Source organism: Trachypithecus francoisi, unplaced genomic scaffold (genome assembly GCF_009764315.1).
Source record: "Trachypithecus francoisi isolate TF-2019V2 unplaced genomic scaffold, Tfra_2.0 Lachesis_group13, whole genome shotgun sequence".
Taxonomy (NCBI): domain Eukaryota; kingdom Metazoa; phylum Chordata; class Mammalia; order Primates; family Cercopithecidae; genus Trachypithecus; species Trachypithecus francoisi.
In genome coordinates, this window is record NW_022681458.1 from 22,154,117 (window position 1) to 22,176,856 (window position 22,740).

Genomic DNA, 22,740 nt, shown 5'->3' on the forward strand with positions numbered 1-22,740 from the left:
ACCCTGGGCAACAGAGCGAGACCCCATCTCCAAAAAAAAATATATATATATATATATATTTAATGACTTTCTTGCCACGTTTTGAACTTGCATGGGACCTGTAGTTCCTTGGTTTTGGCCAATTTCTCCCTTTTGCAATGGCAGCATTTACCTAATTCCTGTATTTCCATTGTATCTTGGAAGTTACTAACTTGTTTTTTACTTTACAGGCTCATAGGCAGAAAGGGCTTGCCTTGTCTCAAATGAGACTCTGGACTTAGACTTTTGAGTTAATGCTGGAATGAGTTAAGACTTTGGGGGACTGTTGGGAAGGTATACTTGGCTTTGAAATGTGAGGACATGAGATTTTGAAGGGGCCAGGGGTGGAATGATATGGTTTGGCTCTGTCCTCCCCCAAATCTCATCTCAAATTGTAATCTCCATGTCAGGGAAGGGCTTGGTGGGAGGTGACTGAATCATGGGGGTGGAGTTCCCCTTTGCTGTTCTTGTGAGAGTCAGTGAGTTCTCACAAGATCTGGTTGTCTGAAAGTGTGTGGCACTTCCCCCTTCACCCTCGCTCTTTCCTGCTCCACCATGGTAAGACATGCTTGATTCCCCTAACCCTTCCACCACAACTGTAAGTTACCTGAGGCCTCCCAGCCATGCTTCCTGTTAAGCCTGTGGAACTGTGAGTAAATTAAACCTCTTTGCTTCATAAATTACCCAGTCTCAGGTAGTTCTTTGTAGTTAAAATGTATTAATATATCATGTGTTGATGAAGTTCCTGTTCTTCCCTCCTTATCCTCCTATGTGGATTATCTAAAGATATTTATTTCACTCCCACAAAAATGTTTTGTTCTGACCCATTCCCTACAGCTGAAAGTAGGCTGTGGGAACTCTGAGTGAGAAAATAAGAGCAGCCTACTCCCCCTGACCATATTCCTGCCCGATGACCAGTATTTGGGTGACACTTCACCCTGCCACCAATTTTTTGAGTCCTATTTCCCGTAGACTCTGTGTTAGTTCATTCTTGTGCTGCTATAAAGAAACACCTGAGACTAGGTAATTTATAAAGAAAACAGGCTTTGATTTGGCTCATGTTTCTGCAGGCTGTACAGGAAGCGTGGTGCCAGCATCAGCTTCTTGTGAAGGCCTCAGGAAGCTTTCAATCATGGCACAAAGTGAAGGGGAGACAGCACATCACATGGTGAAGAGATGGAGCAAAAGAGAGAAGGGGGAGGTCTCAGATTCTTTTTAACAACCAGATCTCATGTGAACTAACTGGGAGAGAACATCACCAAGAAATGGTGCTAAGCCGTTCGTGAAAGATCCACCCCCATGATCGAATCACCTCCCACCAGGTCCCACCTCTAACACTGAAGGTTACATTTCAGCGTGTGATTTGAAGAGGACAAACACCCCAAACATAACAGACTCACTTGTGACTCTGCCCTGTAAACTTTCAGGGAAAATGAGGTCACTTCTGTCCCAGAGACTGTGTCATCTTACCTTCTCCTGGGGTTCTTCATCTAAAGTAGTAAGTGTAAATTCCTTACTGATCTAGTTCTGTGTGTGTGTGTGTGTGTGTGTGTGTGTATACACAAAAATTACTATATAGAGAGTAAATTATTCATATATATAGAACTCCTAGGGACAAGTGATCTGCCCTCCTCAGCCTCCCAAGCAGCTGAGATTACAGGAATGTGCCACCACACCTGGCTACAGCTAGGCTTTTGACAGAAATGGTTAAAAGAATTCAAAACTGAGGATCCTAGTGCTGAGGGTGTGATATTTTGTGTTATTGGTCAGTAAGAATGTCTCAAGTAATTACTTAAGACATGAGTCCTGAAGGTGGTAAGAGTTAATTTATTTAGACAGAGTTAATTTTAATTAGTGAAAACTAAAGAACTTATATATATATATAATTTATATATATAAAGAATATATATATTAGAAGAATTCAGAGGTGTTAGAAATTGTGAAGAGGACTATAAGATAACTACCACAGAAGGCAGGTGGAAGTGGTCTCTGTGGAGAAGGAAGAATTGGGGAAGGGCCCATAGGGAACACACGAGACCATCGTTAGTGGGTACACAGATGTTCACTGGACTCTTAATCTTTAAAATGTACATATACATTTAACACATTGAAGTGTGCATGATGGATTTCATAATTTTTTAAAAGTAAAACATTGTGAAAGGGAAGGGAAGGAAGGAAAGGAAGGCAAATGAAAGGAAAAGAAAGGAAGAAAGAAAGAGGGAGGGAGGATAGGAGGAAGAAAGAAAACTGGATTTGTTAATAGGAAAGAATATATCAATGTCAAATCCCCATTTTGGGCTAGCATTATTCAGTGTCCAGAAAGATAATCTCAACAATTACTCAGTGAATCAGCTTATTTAATTGATGACTGTACAGTTAATTCATGCTCAAAAATCAAACATTCTAAGCTTCTTTCTATGAATACCTTCCAGATCAAGGTTATTCATCTCATGGTTTTAAAGGACAGAATTTCCTGGGGAATGTTGGTCCTCTTGTAGGTGCTACTGCAGCAAAAGTGAAACAACCATACATCAGACCAAAGTACAAGTCAGTTCTTTAGTTTTCACTAATCAAAATTAACTCTGTCTAAATAAATCAACTCTTACCATCTTCGGTACTCATATATCAAGTAAGAGACAGTCTTACTGACCAATAACACAAAATATCACACCCTCAGCACTAGGATCCTCAGTTTTGAATTCTTTTAACCATTTCTGTCAAAAGCCTAGCTGTAGCCAGGTGTGGTGGCACATTCCTGTAATCTCAGCTACTCGGGAGGCTGAGGAGGACAGATCACTTGTCCCTAGGAGTTCAAGGCCAGCCTGGGCAACACAGCAAGACTCTGTCTCAAAAAAAAAAAAAAAAAAAACATGACAACAATAACATGAAAGTCAGGCTTTCTTGAATTAAACTGAATTAAAGTGTCATAAGGGTCCCTAGAGTTATTTAGAAAAGGGTGAAAGTACTAATTCAAGGGTGACTTCATTAAGTCAAGGATGCATGCTATAATATCTAGGGTAATAAAATAACAATAAGAGCAAACATGTGACTACTAATTTATAGAGCAGGAAAATGAAATAATTAGAAAAATATTGATTGATCCAAAGAAGGCAAGAAAGAGGTAAAAAATAAATAAAAAACAGATTTTTTATTTAATAATAAAACATCTGTTTTAATAATAAAAAACAGATGTGAAAAATGGAAAAAAATGGTAAAATGGTATACTTTAAACCCTAGAGTATCAGTAATTACCACAATATAAATCAATTCAAGGCAAAGATTTTCAGACTGGACAAGAAAAAAACAACTATATGCTGTTATAGAAGACACACCTTAAACATAAGGATGCATAAAGGTTGGAAATAAAGGGATTTTTGGCCGGGTGTGGTGGCTCATGCCTGTAATCCTAGCACTTTGGGAGGCTGAGGTGGGTGGATCACCTGAGGTTAAGAGTTCGAGAACAGCCTGGCCAACATGGTGAAACCCCGTTCCTACTAAGTATACAAAAATTAGCCAGGTGTGGTGGTGCACGCCTGTTATCCTAGCCACTTGGGAGGCTGAGGCATAAGAATCACTTGAACTCAGGAGGTGGAGGTTGCAGTGAGCTGAGATCGTGCCACTGCACTTCAGCCTGGGCAACAGAGTGAGACTCCAGGAAGAAAAAAAGAAAAGAAAAGAAAAAGAAAGGGAAAGGAAAGGAAAAGAAAAGAAAAAAGAAAAGAAAAGAAAGGAAAAGAAAAGAAGGGAGGGGAAAGAGAGAAAGAGAGAGAGAGAGAAAGAGAAAGGGAAGGAAGGAAGGAAGGAAGGAAGGAAGGAAGGAAGGAAAGATTTTTTTTAAAAAAGAAAAAAAAAGTAAGCCATGAAAACACCAGAACAAAGCTGGTGTATCTGTACTGGTATCATAAACATAAGGAAAAAAGTATTGCTAGAGATAATAAGAGACATTTCATAATAATGAAAGGGAAATTTTAAGAGGAAAATATAAAATCCTAACTACATATTCAATTAAAAACAGCCTCAAAACATAAAGTAATAACGGACAGGTCTAAAAGAAGAAAGACAGAAATCCATAATAATAGTTGGAGATTTTTTTTAGCACATCGCTCTCAATAACTGGTAGAATAAGTAGATAAGAAATCATCATTAGGATATAGGAGATTTTGAATAACATGATTAACAAAACTGATCTAGATGACATATAAGTATCATACCCAATAGCTGCAGAATGCCATCTTTTCTAATATACATTGAACAATTATCAAAATACCCCCACAGGTTTTTTTTCTTTTCCTTGTAAGCATTTTCAATGAACTCACAATTTTGATACGCCATTTCTCTGTTATTATTTAGTTTTAAACATTGTCTTATCTCCACTGTGATTTCTTTGGCCCATGAGAACATTTTTAGCAAGTGTGTTGCTTAACTTCCAAATATTTTGTAATCTTCTAGTTGTTTTTTGTTATTGATTTCTAGCTTAATTTGTCAGAGATTTCAATCCTATAAAATTTCCTGACATTTCCTTTATAGCCCAGCTTAAAACAAAACTCAAAAGGATCAAACCATTTCCAAGTGACTGCATCCCAGAACAAAGTTCAAACATAATTAAAGGAATACAAAATAATATAGCACCCAACAAAGTAAACTTTACAATGTTTGGCACCTGATCAAAGATTACCTGGCTTACAAAGAAGCAGAAAAATATCACCTATACAGAGGAGAAAAATAAATCAATGGAAGCCAACCTAGAACTGACATAGGTGTTAGGATTATCAGACAAGGACAGTAAAACAATTGTTACAACTGTATTTTGTACATACAAAAGTTAAGCAGACACTTAGAAGGTGCATAAAATTAAAGACCTAAATTGATCATCCAGAGATGAAAGCTACAATGTGTGAGATGAATTATATACTGAAAAGGATTGGCAGATTAAATGTAAAAGAAGAAAAGATTAGTGAACCTGAATACATAGACTATGATAAATTTAAGATGTATGTTATAAACCATATGGCAACCACTAAAATAATTAAATAATTACAGGCCAGATGTGGTAGCTCACTCCTATAATCCCAGCACTTTGGGAAGCCAAGGCAGGAGGATCACTGGAAGCCAAGAGCTCAAGACTAGCCTGGGCAACAGAGCTAGACACTGTCTCTAAAGTAATTTAAAAATTAGCCAGGTATCGTGGAGCATACTTGTAATCCCAGCTACTGGGGAGGTTGAGGAGGGAGGACTGCTTGAGCCCAGGAGTTGGAGGCTGCAGTGAAATGTGATCATGCCACTATACAGTCTGGGCAACAGAGCGAGACCCTGTCAAAAAAAAAAAAAGAGTTATAGCAAAAAGCCAATTAAGAAAATAAAGCAGAATTTTTAAAAAACACAAAAATAGTCAACTCAAAAGCAGGTGGAAAAGGAAACAAAGAATGGACAGGACAAATAGAAAACAAATAGCAAAGTGCTGACAAACCTAATCATATTTTAAAAATCACATTAAATGTAATTTCATTAATTAAATGGCACAGATTGTCAGTTTGGATTAAAAAAAAAAAAAAGACCCAACTACATGCTGCCTAAAAGAAACACACTTTAAATATAAAGAAACAAATAGGTTAAAAGACATACAATGCCAACACTAAAAGAAATTCATAGTGACTATATTAATAACCAGCCAATCCTGGTTAACCTTCTATCTCAACCTGTTAACCCCCGAAATCTAGACATTGCCACACATTCTTTGTGTTCATTTACCAAAAATCTTAAGAAACAGAGAATCAAAGTAACCGGATAGCTATCAAAGAAATTGAACGTGTAGCTAAAAACCTTCCCACGAAGGACACTCCAGGCCCAGTTGGCTTCCCTGGTGAATTCTACTAAACATTTAAGGAAGAAATAATACCAATTCTATACAAACTCTTCCAGACAATTGGAATGGAGTCAGGGCAAGTTCCAAGTGTTCCCCTGTGGCATCAGGCCAAGTACCTCTGTGGGGCTTGGCCTACAACTGCACTCTTGTTTGACTTTTACCCCCATGTTTTGTCCTGCTTTCTCCACATCCTCCTGCTTTCCCCTGGGAGTACTCCCTTGATGAATCACTTGCATACTAATCTTCATCTCAGGGTCTATTTCTGGGGAAACTGACCTAAGACAGACAACGCCTGGATTTCAGGTTTGGGGCAACAGGTTTGAGATAGAAAGTTAAGCAGGATTGGGACTGGGGGTAAGGAAAGATAAAGGCTGTGACCATGTTGCATTTTAGCAATCTATATGACATTCTACTAGAGGCATCCAGTAGGCAGTTGGATATGCAGCTTAGGAAAGCCATCTAGGTAGTTAACAGATTTGAGAGTCGTTCGTCTAAAAATGGTCATTAAAGCTCTGGTAGTGGAGGCGGAGTGTGAAGGGTGAGAGGAGAGGAGGGCTAGGGCCTGTGCCCCTAATCCCAATCCTACTTAACCTTCTGTCTCTGCTGGATGGATAAATGAAGAGGAATCAGCAGATAGACTGAGGAGCAGTTGGAGAAGTAGGAGGAAAAGCAGGAGGTGGGTATTCTCAAGGCCAAATAAAGAGTGTTTTGGCTGGGCACGGTGGCTCACACCTGTAATACCAGCACTATGGGAGGCTGAGGCAGGTGGTTCACCTGAGGTCAGGAGTTTGAGATCATCCTGGCCAACATGGTGAAACCCCATCTCTACTAAAAATACAGAAAATTAGCCAGGTGTGGTGGTGGGTGCCTGTAATCCCAGCTACTCGGGAGGCTGAGGCAGAAGAATCACTTGAACACAGGAGGCGGAGGTTGCAGTGAGCTGAGATCATGTCACTGCACTTCAGCCTGGGCAACACAGCAAGACTCCATCTCGGAAAAAAAAAAAAAAAAAAAAAAGAGCGTTTCATGGAGGGAATGGTCCAGAGTCAACTCAGCATTTATTTATTCAGCAACTCTGAGCACCTGCTACCCAGCAGGCACTGTGCTGGGGCACAGGGACAGAATGGGAAGACAGAAACTTAACTTGGACCCTACTCTCTTGGAATTTACAGTCCAGATTGGAGGACAACCAAACAAATCTCACTCAAAAAAAAATCTGTGATTGCAAAGATAGTTTGCATATATTAAAGAAATGCAATATTCCCTGAGGAAGTGGCATTTGAGGTAGACCAAGACAGAAGGGGACTAGATACAACACCAAAACAAACAATAAAGTTATAAAATAGATAAATTGGACTTCATCAAAATTAAAAACTTTTGTGCTTCAAAGGACACCATCAGGAAAGTGAAAACACGGCTGGGCTCACTGGTTCAAGCCTATAATCCCAATAATTTGGGAGGCTGAGGTGGGAGGATTGCTTGAAGCCAGGAGTTCAAGACCAGGCTGGATAACACAGTAAGACTCCATCTCTTAAAAAAAAAAAAAAAAAAGAAAAAAGAAAAAACATTAGCCAGGCCTGGGTGGCACACCCCTGTAGTCCTAGCTACTCAGGAGGCTGAGGTAGGAGGATTTCTGAGCCCAGGAGTTTGCAACCTCAGTGAGCTCAGTGAGCCATAATAGTACTACTGCACTCCACCCTGGGTGACAGAGGAAGACCCTGTCTCTAAAACAAAAAAAGAAAGTGAAAAGATACCTGAGCATAGGAGAAAATGTTTGCAAAACAAATATGTAATAAGGGGCTTCTATCTAGACTACATCAAGAACTCCTGGCCGGGCGCGGTGGCTCAAGCTTGTAATCCCAGCACTTTGGGAGGCCAAGATGGGCGGATCATGAGGTCCGGAGATCGAGACCATCCTGGCTAACACGGTGAAACCCCGTCTCTACTAAAAAATACAAAAAAAAAAACTAGCTGGGCGAGGTGGCGGGTGCCTGTAGTCCCAGCTACTCGGGAGGCTGAGGCAGGAGAATGGCGTAAGCCCAGGAAGTGGAGCTTGCAGTGAGCTGAGATCCGGCCACTGCACTCCAGCCTGGGCGACAGAGCCAGATTCCGTCTCAAAAAAAAAAAAAAAAGAACTCCTAAAAGTCAGTAATAAAAAAGACAACCCAATTTTTTTAAAGAAGCAAAGGATTTGAATAAACATTTATCAGAAGATATACAAATGGTTAATAAGCACATGAAAGCATGCTCAACATCATTTGCATAGGGAAGTGCCAATCAAAATCAAATGAGATACCACTTCATACCCGGTAGAATGGTTATAATTACAAAAATGGAAAACAACAAGTGTCAGAGAGTGTATCAGTTTGCTAAAGCTGCCATAACAAAGTACCACAGACTGAGTGACTTAAACAACAGAACTTTGTTTTCTCATGTACTGGAGGCAAGAAGTCCAAGATCAAGTTATCAACAGGGCCATGCTCCCTCTGAAGGCCCCAAGGAAGGATCTGTTCCAGGTTTCTCTCCTAGCTTCTGGTAGGTCCTCGGCTATGGCAGTATAATTCCAGTCTTCATGTGCCATTCTCCCTGGCTGAGTGTCTGTGTCCACATTTCCCATTTTTATAAAAGACACCAGTAATGTTGCATAAGGGGCCCAACCTACTCCAATATGATCTCATCTTAGTCTCACTAATTACATCTATAATGACTCTATTTCCAAATAAGTTCACATTATGAGGTACGGGGCATTAGGATTTCAACACATGAATTTTGAGGAGCCACAATGCAACCTATAATAGCAAGGATGTAGAGAAACTGGAATTCTCATATACTGTTGGTGGGAAGGTAAAATGGTACGGCCACTTTGTAAAAATCTCGCAGTTTCTCAAAAAGTTGAAAATAGAGCTACCATATGATACAGCAATTCCAATCCTAGGTTTATGCCCAAGAAAATGAAGATGTATGTTCATTCAAAAAATTGTACATGAATGTTCAGAGCAGCATTATTAATAACAGCCAAAGGGTGGAAATAACCCAACTGTCTTTCCACAAATGAACAGATAAACAAAATGTGGTCTATCACACCATGGACTATTACCTGGCAATAAAATTGAAGTACCGATACATGCTACAGCATGGCAGCATGGAAGAAGCGTGAAAACATTATGCCAAGTGAAAGAAGCTAGTCACGAAAGACCACATGATTCTATTTATATGAAACGTACAAAACTGGCAAATCCAAAGAGACAGAAAGTAGACTGGCGGTCTAGGCTGGGGGAGTTGGCGGCAGTGACTACTAATGGGTTTAAGGTTTCTTTCTGGGGTGATGAAAAAAAATTCAAAATTGACTGTGGTGATGGTAGGATCAATATTCACAACTCTGAATATTCTTTTGTTTTGGTTTTTTTTTTTGAGACCAACTCTTGCTTTGTTACCCAGGCTGGAGTGCAGTGGCATGATCTCGGCTCACTGTAACCTTTGACTCCTGGGTTCAAGCAATTCTCCTGCCTTAGCCTCCAAAAGTAGCTGGGATTATAGGTGCCCGCCACCACACCCAGCTAATTTTTTTGTATTTGTAGTAGAGATGGGGTTTCACCATGTTGGCCAGGCTGGTTTCGAACTCCTGACCTCAAGTGATCCACCCACCTCGGCCTCCCAAAGAGCTAGAATTACAGATGTGAGCCACCATGCCTGGTCTACAACTCTGAATATCCTAAATTGAACTGCACATTTTAAATGGGTGAATTTTATGAGTTTTAAGGTGTGTACATTCTATCTCAATAAAGCTGTTATTCTAAAATAAATAAATAAATCCTAAACTCCCTCCTACGAAAAAGCAAACCAAAAAAACACAAAAACAAAACAAAACAAAAAGGTCAAGAACATTCCAACCAAAAAGCAACCACGAGAAAGTGAACTCTAGAATGGCAGGAATTTTTGCCTGCTTTGTTCACCATCGTATCCCCAGCACCAAAACAATGTCTGGAAATAGTAGGTATAAATAAAAGGACCATGTGCAAAAGTCTTGTGTCAGGGAGGTGGATGGCCCGTGGGAGAAATGAAAGATCAATATGAGTGACTGGGACTACACTGGAGATGACTGGGTTCAACTGAGTCTTTATCCTAAAAGCAATGAGGAGCAATGATGAATTTTTAAGTGGAGGTGGATCAGATTTACATTTGAAAAAAACCACTGGGAGGCCAGGTACGGTGGCTTACTTGTAATACCAGTACTTTGGGAGGCTAAGGTGGGAGGATCACTTGAGCTCAGGAGTTCAAGACCAGCCAGGGCAACATAGTGAAACCCCCATCTCTACAAAAAATCAAAAAATCAGCCAGGCATGGTGGCACGAGCCTGCAGTTCCAGCTACTAGGAAGGCAGAGGTGGAAGGATTGCTTAGCCTGGGAGGCAGAGGTTGCAGTGAACTGAGATCGTGCCACTGCACTCCAGCCTGGGTGCAGAACACAGGCAGCAGGAAGAGTTGATGAAAGATAAAGACTGAAAAGTTAGATTTAACAAAAAAGAAGTTGTTAGTGACCTTGGAAAAATCAGTCCAGGTGGAGAGATGGGGTGACTAATTTGGGGAATTGGAAAGGAAGTGGGACTGGCAAAATTATACTACACTTGATAAGGCCTCTCCCTATTCCCTATAAGTCTCCAGGGAAACAGACCAAAAATACACTTGGCTTGAGAAATAACAAAGACATGTTCCCATGCATATTCACACACAGCCGGTTCACCACCAGCGGATTCTGTTTCTGTTCAAGGATTCCATACTTCCCACCCTGACAGAGAGGTCCCATGACTGGAGTTCATCAGCAGTTGTCTCCTACCAGATGCTAGCCTTCTTTCATTGCTGGGGGAGAGGTGGGTGAGAGAACACAGAGTAGGCTGCCATCATCTGAGATTTGGGAGGCATTTCAGAAACATAATTCGTTCCCTTTTAGCTTCATTGGGCTAGGTACAATCCAGAACCCAAAGGCAGGCCAAGCAGACACACTTCAACTCCACTCCCTGAAGATGGCGAAATGTTTTAGATTAGGACACTTCTCTGGTGTGACCAAACGTCTGAACTGAACCAAAAGATCTGGGTTCTAGTTCTAGTTCTGCTGGTCTCAGCAGCAAAGCCTTGGGTAAGAGACTTGACTTCTCTGGGCTTCCATCTCCTCATCTCAAAAATTAGGAGGATAAACACATGCCCTGCCCTGAGCAGAGGGGATAACAACCATGCAAGGGCAGATGTAGATTTGGGGGCCTGAGCTTATATAATCTCATGGTATTCGTTAAGAAAAAGAATACAAAATTTAAAATACAAAAGTAGGTACAAATATAAATATTTAAAACGAGAAAAGAAATTACATCACTCTACAAAATTGAAAAAGCTCATACCAAAAACATCACACACAAAAATTGAAAATAACACTATTTGTTAAATTAACTGCCTGGCATATCACTAAGCACTTTCTCACCACATTTTTTGGCTGTGTATTCTTTCATGGCCTCTTTAACAACATTTTTGTCATTCTGTGGAGAGAAAAGGAAGATAATTGACTCATTCCTCTCCCTAATGGTGGATCAAAATTTGCTATCGCTGCTAGCTTAGAAAAGATCCAGTTTTCCAACTCCTTATTTTAGGATGGTTGTCAAACTTGGGAAACTACCAAGCCTTTTGTTATGAGCCATAAGCGATCAAGGAACTTCACATTACCTTATACTGTGACCAATATATCTCCCCATTTTTTTGATGCTGGACATCTATGACCAAGGCTTCTGAAACACTCAGGTCACTGTGCTTGTAATTCAGCACAGTAGGGACTTAGGGGTATTCCTGGAAGCCTAGCAAAAACGTAAGTGTACACACGAGCCACATAAACTCAAACTCAGTGTATTCCCTACTCCAAAATGCCTAAAACTGCCCACAGCCACTCCAATGCCTCCAGATAGGCAGTCACAGTGGAAAAAGACAGTGGTCTCTTTAAACCTGTTAAGTTAAAATCTTTAAATCTGTTAAGAACAGATTTGGTTTAAAATATCTTAGTTTTGCTACTTACATATATTTTTTAAACCATGATCTTGTGAACACGTTGCTAAGACCTCTTGCATGGCCATGGAAGGGGCCTGGGTAAGTTTGAGGGCCCAGAAGCAGAAGCCCCGCTAAGCGTGGGGGTTATTTACCGTAAAGGCCCTTTAAAAGGCGGAGCCAAAGGGAAGTTGCCGGGAGGCTCGCGCTAGCCTGAGTTTCTCGGGTCCAGGAGCACTGTGGCGGCAGACGGGCCTCGCCAGTCTGGCTCACGGCGTGTGGCCGGCCCAGGGTAGCTTCCCAAAGATGAAGCTGTGGCCTCTCCCAGCCAAACCCCTCTCAGAGGGACCGCTGACCCATCCCCGCCCTCCTGCGACCCCCTGCTCGGTTCCCAGAAAGGACAGCGACCTCCAACCCGACCTCGCCCTCCGCAAGTCTCAGTCTCAGGTTTCAAAAGGAGCGCGCCCCATTAGGCCCGCCCTTCACTTCCGGCTTGTAAACGCGTGGGTTCCACAGATCTCGCGATAGCGCGTCTTCTCATCTCTGGCGCTCACCCTGGGCGGCCTCGCCCGCGGTTTGGTTCAGGTCGGCTGAGGTCGGCTGCTCTCTTGGCACTTGGGATCTGGGCTTTTCCCCAGGCCCGTTATATGGCAGCATCGGCTGGACTCTTAAGGCCCACCGGCTCCTTTAAGTGCACCCGTCCCTAAAGGTTCCTATCGAGAGGCTAGGCGCCAGGAACCGCCTTCAACCCTGTGCTCACGGTCGTACTGTGCTGCGCACGAGTGATAAAGACTCAGACATCCTAATGACCATTCTAGGCTCTCACTGGGTGCCGGACACCGGGCTCCACACACGTCTTCTCAATTGATACCCACAATAACCCCGAGAGAAAGGCGTGGTTTTTTACCCTCTTTATACAAATGGGGAAACTGAAGCTCAAAAGAGTGAAGGAACCTGCCGAGGATCACAGAAAAGGATGCGGCCAAAACTCGAAGTCAGTCTGGCTGCAGCTCTAAGTCCTCATTACTGTCGTAGAGCAGTTTGTCAACAGGTCCTTCGGTCCTTAGATTTCTAGGGGACGCTGGAGTTCTTGTGAAGTGCCGGGGATTTGGGTCCACACAGATACAGGTGCATAGGAAAATCCAGGCACCTTCTTTGTTCTGTGGCCTTAAACGACTTGTTAACCTTTCTGGGGCTCAATTTTCTTCAACTGATGGGGTTAATAATAATACTTCATAGGATTATCGTGAGGGTTCAGTGCCTACTCCATAGTAAACTCGCAATAAATGGAAACTGGTGCTATTAATACTCTTATCCTCTCACGTGCTGTACAGTGTGCAAGGTGCAGGAGGTGCTTAATCAACCAGAGTGAATGGTGAATGAATGGAGGAAGAAATGTAGAGTCTGGCCAGACACCATGTGGTCCTTGCCTCCAGGTCCCTAGTCTTATTTATTTTTGAGACGGAGTTTTCGCTTTTGTTGCCCAGGCTGGAGTGCAGTGGCGTGATCTCGGCTTACTGCAATCTTTGCCTGCCAGATTCAGGCGATTCTCCTGCCCCAGCCTCCTGGGTAGCTGGGATTACAGGCACTCACCACCATGCCCAGCTAATTTTTTTGTATTTTTTTAGTAGAGATGGGGTTTCACCATGTTGGCCAGGCTGGTCTCTAACTCCTGACCTCAGATGATTCGGCCGCCTCGGCCTCCCAAAAAGTGCTGGGATTACAGGCATTAGCCACTGCACCTAGCCAGCCCCCTAATCTCTTACCCACTTCACTATGTGGTGCCACTTCAAAGGGCTTGAACTGAGAAATGACTGTTCCTCTTCTTCCCAAAACAGCTGTGTGTGTGTGCATGTGCGTGTATTTTAACTTGTTTTTGTTTTTGTTTTTGAGGCAGAGTCTCGCTCTGTCACCCAGGCTGGAGTGCAGTGGCACAATCTCGGCTCACTGCAAGCTCTGCCTCCTGGGTTCACGCCATTCTCCTGCCTCAGCGTCTCAAGTAGCTGGGACTACAGGCACCCACAACCACACCCGGCTAATTTTTTGTATTTTTAGTAGAGATGGGGTTTCATCGTGTTAGCCAGGATGGTCTCAATCTCCTCACCTCGTGATCCGCCTGCCTCGGCCTCCCAAAGTACTGGGAGCCACTGCACCTGGCCTTAACTTGTTATTGAAGTAACATACAGAAAAATACACAAATCCTACGTGCACTTAACTTTTAACACAATGAACAAAGTGGTATAATCAGGTCCCTGAGGAAGAAACAAATCATTATCAGCTCCCCAAACCCTTCTCCTGTTTCCCTCTATTCACTGCATCCCCTGTAGTGATAACTACTATCATGCCTTTCTTATGTTATGTTATGTTATGTTATGTTATGTTATGTTATTTTTTTGGAGATGGGGTCTCGCTTTGTCACCCAAGCTGAAGTGCAGTGGCATGATCATAGCTCACTGTAGCTTCGACCTACTGGGCTGGAATTACAGGCCACCGCACCAGGCCACTATCCTGCCTTCGAACTGCATAAGTTAACTTTGCCTGTTTTTGCAGATGCCACTGGGATCATACAGTGTGCGCTCTTCTGGAACTTCCCAGATCTCCATGTGCCCTCACCTTCAGTGAGAGTCTGAGAAGAAGCCAGGTGGGGTTGCTCCCCACATGGTCAGGGCTGCTGCCAAATGCCACTCATCTCACCGTCACCTGCTGCCTCTCTGCCTGCCCCCTGGCCCATGGTTCTCTGACATCTCTCTCTCACTGAGGTGGGAAAGCATATTCTGTTTCTCATTCTCAGCTCTTTCATAAAGAGTTCCCACAGCAGAGATGTCTATGCCCTGGTGAGCCTGTTCTTGCCATATATCCCAAATCTTTCCCTTTCCACCAGGAAGGCCTGAGGCCTGAGGGAGTGAGGGTAGAGGTACACTGAGCCCCAGTGGTCATGCCCAGCCTCACAACATTCCAAATAGCACTCCTCCCTCTGCCCTGTTTCGCGAACCCCTTCCCCATCCAGTGAAACATGTTTCTCACTCAGGGTGATGAGCTCTCAGGCCTCTGCTGTTCATCCCCTGCAGTCTGCCATCCACTACAGTCCCCCAGCCCACCAGATACCAGGGAACCCCAACTGTGGCCGTGGTTTACTTCCTTTTCCAAGGATTTCTGATGCCATGCTGGTTAAGGGACATGGCTTAAGGGTCTAGGTGTGTTACATATGAGAAGAGTAAGGCTCTGAGAAATTTAAGGAATTTTCTAAAACCATATAATTTATAAGTGATGAGAATTAGACCTCAGAAGTGCCATTTGATGCAAGGCTAGAAGGCTGAGTGTCTGCTAAGGACCACCATTCAGTGAGACTAAAATGGGTGAGATGTCTAGGTACTTTACATGTATTACATCTAGTCCTCAAAACAACTTCAGCAGATGGGTGTTTTTATTTCAATATAGCAGATACAGAGACTGAGGTCCAGAGAACTTAATGACTTTGCTTTAGGTCACAGGGATAGTGAGAGACTAAACTAGGATTCAACCCCTCCCGCCGCACAGGCTGACCCCAAAGCCTGGCTCTTTCCTCTGCACTGTGCCATGCTCCCTGGAAGGATTTTGACAAGAGCAGATGTGAGTGGACATGGAGCTAAGACAGGACAGTTAGGGTACATTCCAGAGAGAGGGACACATGGACCACAGAGGGGCTGTTTCCATTTCCTATTACTGAGTTACAAACCACTCCAAAATTCAGTGGCTTAAAATAACCATTTACATCCCACAGTCCTGTGGGTTGACTACAATCAGCTGAGCAGTTCTCACGTGGGGTCTCTCAAGCAGTTCAGTCAGATGGTGGTTAAGACTGGAGTCATCTGAATGAAGGCTCAACTTGGCTGGATATCCAAGATGACTTTTTTTTTTTTTTTTTTGAGACAGAGCCTCACTTTGTCACCCAGGCTGGAGTGCATTGGCGCAATCTCAGTCACTGCAACTTCCACCTCCAAGGTTCCAGTGATTCTCATGCCTCAGCCTCCTGAGTAGCTGGGACTACAGGCACGTGCCACCATGTCCAGCTAATTTTTTGTATTTTGGATAGAGATAGGGTTTCACCATGTTGGCCAGGATGGTCTTGAACTCCTGGCCTCAAGTTATCTGCCTGCCTCGGCCTCCCAAAGCACTGAGATTATACGCGTGAACCACTGAGCTCAGCCCCAAAATGACTTTTTAAAGTCACATGTCTGGCACCTCATCTGGAACTGGTAGGGCCTGCCCAGGCATTACTCTCTCTCCATACAGCCTTCCCATGTGGCTTGTTTTGGGTTCCTCATAGTGTGGTGGTCTCAGGGTAGACAGACCTCATACACGGTGGCTGACTTGCCCCAGAGTGAACATTCCAAGAGACTGAGGCAAAAACTGCAAAGTTTCCTATTCCCTCTCTTCAGCAGTCATGCAGCTTCGCTTCCACAGCATGCTCAGTGCAAAGGAAGCATGGACCGACCCTTTCAAGGGGAGGGGACAATACACAAGTGTGAAGCATGATTCACGGGGGACCATCTCTGGGGCCCAGCTATTACAGGGGCCGAGGCAGGAAGGGACAGATCAGGGAACTGCACAGTCATGCTTCAGTGGAACATGGTGCGCAAGTGAGAAAAAACTGGAGATGACCGTTTATGGCAGATGGTGGAGGGCTTCAGTGCTGAGGAACCTGCATATGGATACACACTGGAGTCTTTAGCCCAGCATCTGAGCCCCCTTCATATGCTGGTGGAGTCTCTCTAATATGAGTCTTAGTGAGAAGTCAGATACTTGCTCCCCTGGCCCCTGGCAGAAAGATCACAGCCAAATCAATGCTCCCGATCAGGATTCTAAATCTTCAGTAAGTGAACCAAGGAGGAAGAGGACTGTTTATAATTCACCCTAGAGGCGGCAGCAGCCAGTGCTCAGGGTGGTGGTAGCCATGTGGGAAGCAGTTCCCAAGCCCAGGGGCTGTAGCCCCTTAATCAGGCTGCACTTGGGACAGGATTTAGCTAAAGTTCTAGCTGCCTAGCTTCTCTTGGCTCCTGCTTGCTTCCTGAGCCTGGTCTTGAGGCTTCCTGTCAATTCTGTGAGTTCCCTGATGTCATCCCAGTAAATCCTCTTCTACTAAGTGAACCAGGGTCTGTTTCTGTTGTTTGCAATTAAGAACCCAAATTGGTACAAAGATCCATTGAGAGCTTTAGTCAGAGGAAATGACATGATCAGAGCACATTGTGGGAGAGAAAAACAGAACAATAGGATAGGGATGGATTGAAGAGGAAGAAAGAGGAATGAGAGAGGCTAGTAGGAAGGCCGTTGTGATGTTTGAGGTGTGTGGTGAACTAGGATATTGACCGTGTGAATGAAGTAGAAGAATAAGCAGATCTTGGTCACTGATTGAATATAGAAAAGAGAAGAGAAGGTGAGAGTCCAAGTTTACAGCACTTTTGAGGCTCAGTGACTAAGAAAGTGATGACGTGACAAAGAGGAACAAGCAAGTTAAGAAGAACTGGTTTGGAGGGGAAAGTCATTCATTCATTTATTCAACAAATATTAAATGCCTGGTCTATGCCAAGCACTGTGCTAGGCACTGAGAAAAGAGCAGTAAACAAAACAAAGTCTCAGCCCTTAGCAAATACATGCATAAGATAATGAATCTGCATTAATAAAGCTTGAGCCGGGCGTGGTGGCTCATGCCTGTAATCCCAGCACTTTGAGAGGCTGAAGTGGGCGGATCACTTGGGGTCAGAAATTCGAGACCAGCCTGGCCAACATGGTGAAACCCCATCTCTACTAAAAATACAAAAAAATGAGCTGGGCGTGGTGGCAAGTGCCTGTGATCCCAGCCACTCAGGAGGCTGAGGCAGGAGAATAGCTTGAACCCGGGAGGCAGAGGAGTCAGAGATTGCAGTGAGCTGAGATGGCGCCATTGCACTCCAGCCTGGGCAACAGAGCAAGACTCTGTCTCAAAATAAAATAAAATAAAATAAAATAAAAAAATAAAATAAAACAAAACTTGAGTTGGTGGTATCACACACATGCAGCAAAACATGTATAGCTGGCAGCTGGAACTTCAAGAAAGATCATAGGAGGCCGGGTGTGGTGGCTTACGCCTGTAATCCCAGCACTTTGGGAGGCCAAGATGGGTGGATCACCTGAGTTCAAGAATTCAAGACCAGGCTGGCCAACATGGCGAAACCCTGTCTCTAGTAAAATACAAAAATTAGCCCGGCGTGGTGGTGCACACCTGTAATACCAGCTACTCAGGAGGCCGAGGCAAGAGAATCACTTGAACCCAGGAGGCAGAGGTTGCAGTAAGCTGAAATCACACCACTGCACTCCAGCTTGGGTGACAGAGCGAGACTCTCTCTCAACAGAAAAAACAAGAAAGATCACAGGAAGGAATATTGGGTCTGAAGACAGAAGTTAGTAGTCATTTCCATAGACATTTATTTATTTATTCATTTATTCACTTATATTTATTGAGTTCCTACTATGTACTCAATACCATTCTTGGCATTAGAAATACAGCAAAAAACGAGAGTCTCAGCTCTCATAGAGTTTCCATTGTAGAGCGTGGAGGCAGAGAGTAAACAAATACACAAATATAGTCAAATATGTGATTTATACTATGAAGAAAAATAAAGCAAGGTAAAGGTAAGAGGAAGTTTGCTATGTTATACAGGATGTTCTGCCAAGGCTCCTCTTTTCTATGTTTATTTTTTGTGGGTTTTTTTTTTTCTTTTTTCTTTTTTGAGACAGGGTCTTGCCCTGTCAATCAGACTGGAGTACAGTGGCTTGATCATAGCTCACTGTAGAGTTGAACTCCTGGGATCAAGTGATCCTCCCGCCTCAGCCTCTCAAAGCACTGGGATTCTAGGCATGATGTACCATGCAAGGCTCCTCTCATAAAGATATGTTTCAGTGAGGTCCTGAATGAAGAAAAACAGCATTCATGTGGTTATCTGGAGGAAACCTATTTCAGGCAGAGGGAGGAGGTGCAAAGACCCTGAGGCAAGACAGTGTTTGGATTGTTCAAAGAATTTGCAGGAGGCCAGTGTGGCTGAAGTAAAGTGGATGAGAGAGAGTTGGAGGAGAAAATGAGGTGACAGAGGTGGCAGGGAGCCAATCCTATTGAGCCTTGTAAGTCATGGTGACCTGTAAGTCTCAGCTCACTGCAACCTCCCCCTCCCAGGTTCAAGAGATTCTCCTGCCTCAGCCTCCCGAGTAGCTGGGACTACAGGTGTACATCACCATGCCCAGCTAATTGTACTAAGTAGTTTGGCTCTTGTGCTGTGTAGGATAGGAAGACTTTAGAGACCTTTGAGCAGAGGAGGCACATTGCATGACTGACACTTTAGAAGGATCACTTGGGCTGCTGAGTATGGAATAGACTGGGGCTGTGTAATGGCAGAATCAAGGGGAGCAACTAGGAGACAGCTGTAGTCAATTAAGAGATGATGATGGCTTGGACTAGGAAGGTAATGATGGAGGAAGTGACATGTGATCAGACTTTAGATAGAAATTGATGGGGAACTAACACGATCTGCCAATGGGTTTGATGACTCTAGGATTTTTTTTTAATGGGAATAACTGGAAGAGCATTTGCCATTTACTGAATAGAGAGGATTGAGAAGTACATCTAAAGCTCCAAGAATGGCCAGGCACAGTGGCTCATGCCTGTAATCCCAGCACATTGGAAGGCTGAGGTGGGTGGATCACTAGAGCTCAGGAGTTCAAGACCAGCCTGGGCAACATAGCGAAACACCTAGCTCTATAAAAAATACAAAAATTAGCCAAGGGTAGTAGTACGCATCTGTAGTCTCAGCTACTTGGGGGGCTAGGGCAGGAGAATTTCTTGAACCCAGGAAGTCAAGGCTGCAATGAGCTGTATTTGCAACACTGCACTCCAGGCTGGGCGAAAAGTGAGACCCTGTCTTAAATAAATAGAGGCCGGGCACGGTGGCTCACACCTGTAATCCCAGCACTTTGGGAGGCTGAGGTTGGTGGATCACGAGGTCAGGAAATCAAGACCACTCTGGCTAACATGGTGAAACCCTGTCTCTACTAAAAATACAAAAAAATTAACCAGGCGTGGTGGTGGGCGGCTGTAGTCCCAGCTACTTGGGAGGCTGAGGCAGGAGAATGGCATGAAGCTCTGCCAGGAGGCAGAACTTGCAGTGAGCGGACATCGCGCCACTGCACTCCAGCCTGGGGGACAGAGCGAGACCCCGTCTCAAAAATAAAATAAAAAATAGGCCGGGCGCGGTGGCTCAAGCCTGTAATCCCAGCACTTTGGGAGGCCGAGACGGGCGGATCACGAGGTCAGGAGATGGAGACTATCCTGGCTAACACGGTGAAACCCCGTCTCTACTAAAAAAAATACAAAAAACTAGCCGTGCGAGGTAGCGGGCGCCTGTAGTCCCAGCTACTCGGGAGGCTGAGGCAGGAGAATGGCCGGAACTCAGGAGGCGGAGCTTGCAGTGAGCTGAGATCCGGCCACTGCACTCCAGCCTGGGCGACAGAACGAGACTCCATCTCAAAAAAATAAAATAAAATAAAATAAATAAAGCCCCAAGAATAGTGAAACCATTTCCAGCCTTCCTAACTGCCTGCTGGTCTTTCATTTTGAATAATTTCACTCAAAAGCCATAATGTAGAGCCAAGCAAGACAAGGCACCCATGCAGGGGCAGAGGGGACATTGGGCTGACATAGGTTATGAAAGCCAAAGATGGAAGAAGACAGTGTCTGCAAGGGGAGTGGAGGGAGCAGCAGCAGTGATGATGAACCAGTTACTTACACAGGATTAATCCGATAAGAAGAAAAAGAGAAGTTACAAAAATGGAAAAGGAGAAAACAAAAATAAGCCCTATGGTGTTGGATTGGAATCAAAGGTGAACTCATTGTTTTTTACATGGAAAGATCAATAGAAGATAGACAGATAGATAGATAGGTAGGTAGGTAGATAGATAGATAGTAGACATAAATATGTGTATAATAATACATATATTTTCTAGGACTGTCCACTGAGAGGTCTGGAAACAATGACACTCCTAGAACAATGAGCACATCTAGCACCCAGATCTTGGCTTCTACACATCATTCTCTATTAAAAGAAAGAAGAATCCCTTGGAGCAATGGCTGATTCCAGAGCTGTGGCAGAGAAAGTACAATATGAGTCTGGAACATCTTGCTGTGACAGAAAGTAAGCAAGTGCTCAAAGAATTATGGCAATAGAAACCAGCTTGGCAGCTGGACAAAATCTGGGAAATTTTAAGCATCAAAATAAATAATGAGGTAATGAGGAAAACACTCAACATCTGTAATATTGCTGTCAAAGTTGCATAACCTACATCTAATCATGAGGAAACAACAAATAAGCCCAAATTAAGGGCCATTCTACAATAGCACTGTACTATTCTTCTAAATCGTCCTGGTCATGAAAGTAAAGGAAAGGCTTAGGAATCATTTCAGACAGAGGGAGACTGGAAAGACCGGCAACTAAATGCAATGAATAATCCTGGACTGGATCCTTTGGTTATAAAGGACAGCATTGGGCCAATTGATGAAAGTCCAGTAAGGTCTGGGGGTTATATAGAACCAATGTATCGATGTTAATTTCCTGATTGTGAGCATTGTGTTAGATTATGAAAGAGCATGTCCTCATTTGTAGGAAATATATATTAAAATGTTAGGGAGTAATGAGGCATCATGGAGGCAACTTACTCATAAGTGGTTCAGGAAAGGGGGAAGTTCTTTGTATATCATTGTAACTTTTCTATACCTTTGAAATTACTTCAAAAGAAAAAGACAAGGAAAGAGTGAATGAAATCCCTGAGGCAGTGGAGAGTGAGAGGAGGATGAGGCAGTACAGTATCAACCACTGACACCAAAGGGTTCCATATATGTAAGGAGAGGGCAGCTAATAATGTGTAATGCTGCAAAAAGAAGAGAATTTTTAAAAAGGTTTAATACCTATTTACAAATTTTCTACATTATTAATCATGGCAGCATCTTCATACATGTGCAATGCAATGGAAAGTAAACCCATTATTCCATTCACAGACAATACTGAATGTGTATATGGATTTGGCTTCCACATGGAAGCAACTAACAACTTCTTGACTTCCCCGGGCCCTGGGATTCAGAGGTTGGAAACCTGTTCTTACTACAAACCATTAAAGTTTTAAAAAGAAAATCACAATGACATAATTATATTAGCTCTTGTCAGGAGGCCAGGTCCCCCAATTCCTAGTTTTAAACGGGATCTTTTTAAAAATTTAGTGTATTCTGGCCAGGGGCAGTGACAGTCCCTGTAACCCCAACACTTTGGGAGTCGGAGGCGGGAGGATCGCTTGAGCCCAGGAGTTCAGAGAACAGCCTGAACAACAAAGCGAGACTCCACCTCTTAAAAAACAAACAAACAAACAAACAAACAAAAACAATGCCGAAAAAGCGATTGTGGTGGCATACGCCTGTAGTCCTGTAGTCCCAACTACTCGAGAGGCTGAGGTGGGAGAATCGCCTGAGCTCTGGGGGTCCAGGCTGCAGCAAGCCTTGATTGCACCACTGCACTCCAGCCTAGGCGGCAGGGCGAGGCCCTGTCCCAAACAAAATTACATAAATTAATTTAAATAAAATTTAGTGTAATCTAATGATATAATTTGATGCTCACATTTTGGGAGAAAATAATCTGTATACATAATTATTAATGTGCCCAAGTAACACACGTTCATTATGACAGATGGAAAATGCAGATCAACAGAGAACAAATTTTAAGCCACCTATACGCCCACCATCCAAAAATAATTTGTTAGCATTTTGATGTCTATTTTAGACTTTCAAAA

The 22,740-nt window shown here is 43.4% G+C and overlaps 2 long non-coding RNA genes across 4 annotated transcripts; one reads left to right on the forward strand and one right to left on the reverse strand.

The window, feature by feature from the left end:
- Nucleotides 1-2,253: 2,253 nt before the first annotated feature.
- LOC117095309 lies at nucleotides 2,254-12,263 on the reverse strand. Its single transcript, XR_004441915.1, has 4 exons — nucleotides 11,933-12,263; nucleotides 11,351-11,405; nucleotides 10,715-10,895; nucleotides 2,254-2,522 (listed from the first exon to the last, which is right to left on the reverse strand). It is a non-coding gene; the product is annotated as an uncharacterized LOC117095309 (long non-coding RNA).
- Nucleotides 12,264-12,392: 129 nt separating this feature from the next.
- On the forward strand, nucleotides 12,393-21,245 carry LOC117095308. 3 transcript variants are annotated; one of them, XR_004441913.1, is made up of 3 exons: nucleotides 12,393-12,486; nucleotides 14,452-14,660; nucleotides 20,911-21,245. It is a non-coding gene; the product is annotated as an uncharacterized LOC117095308 (long non-coding RNA). The 3 variants fall into 3 exon arrangements; XR_004441912.1 differs by having other exon boundaries at nucleotides 12,403-12,496; XR_004441914.1 differs by lacking the exon at nucleotides 12,393-12,486 and adding an exon at nucleotides 12,614-12,895.
- Nucleotides 21,246-22,740: the final 1,495 nt, after the last annotated feature.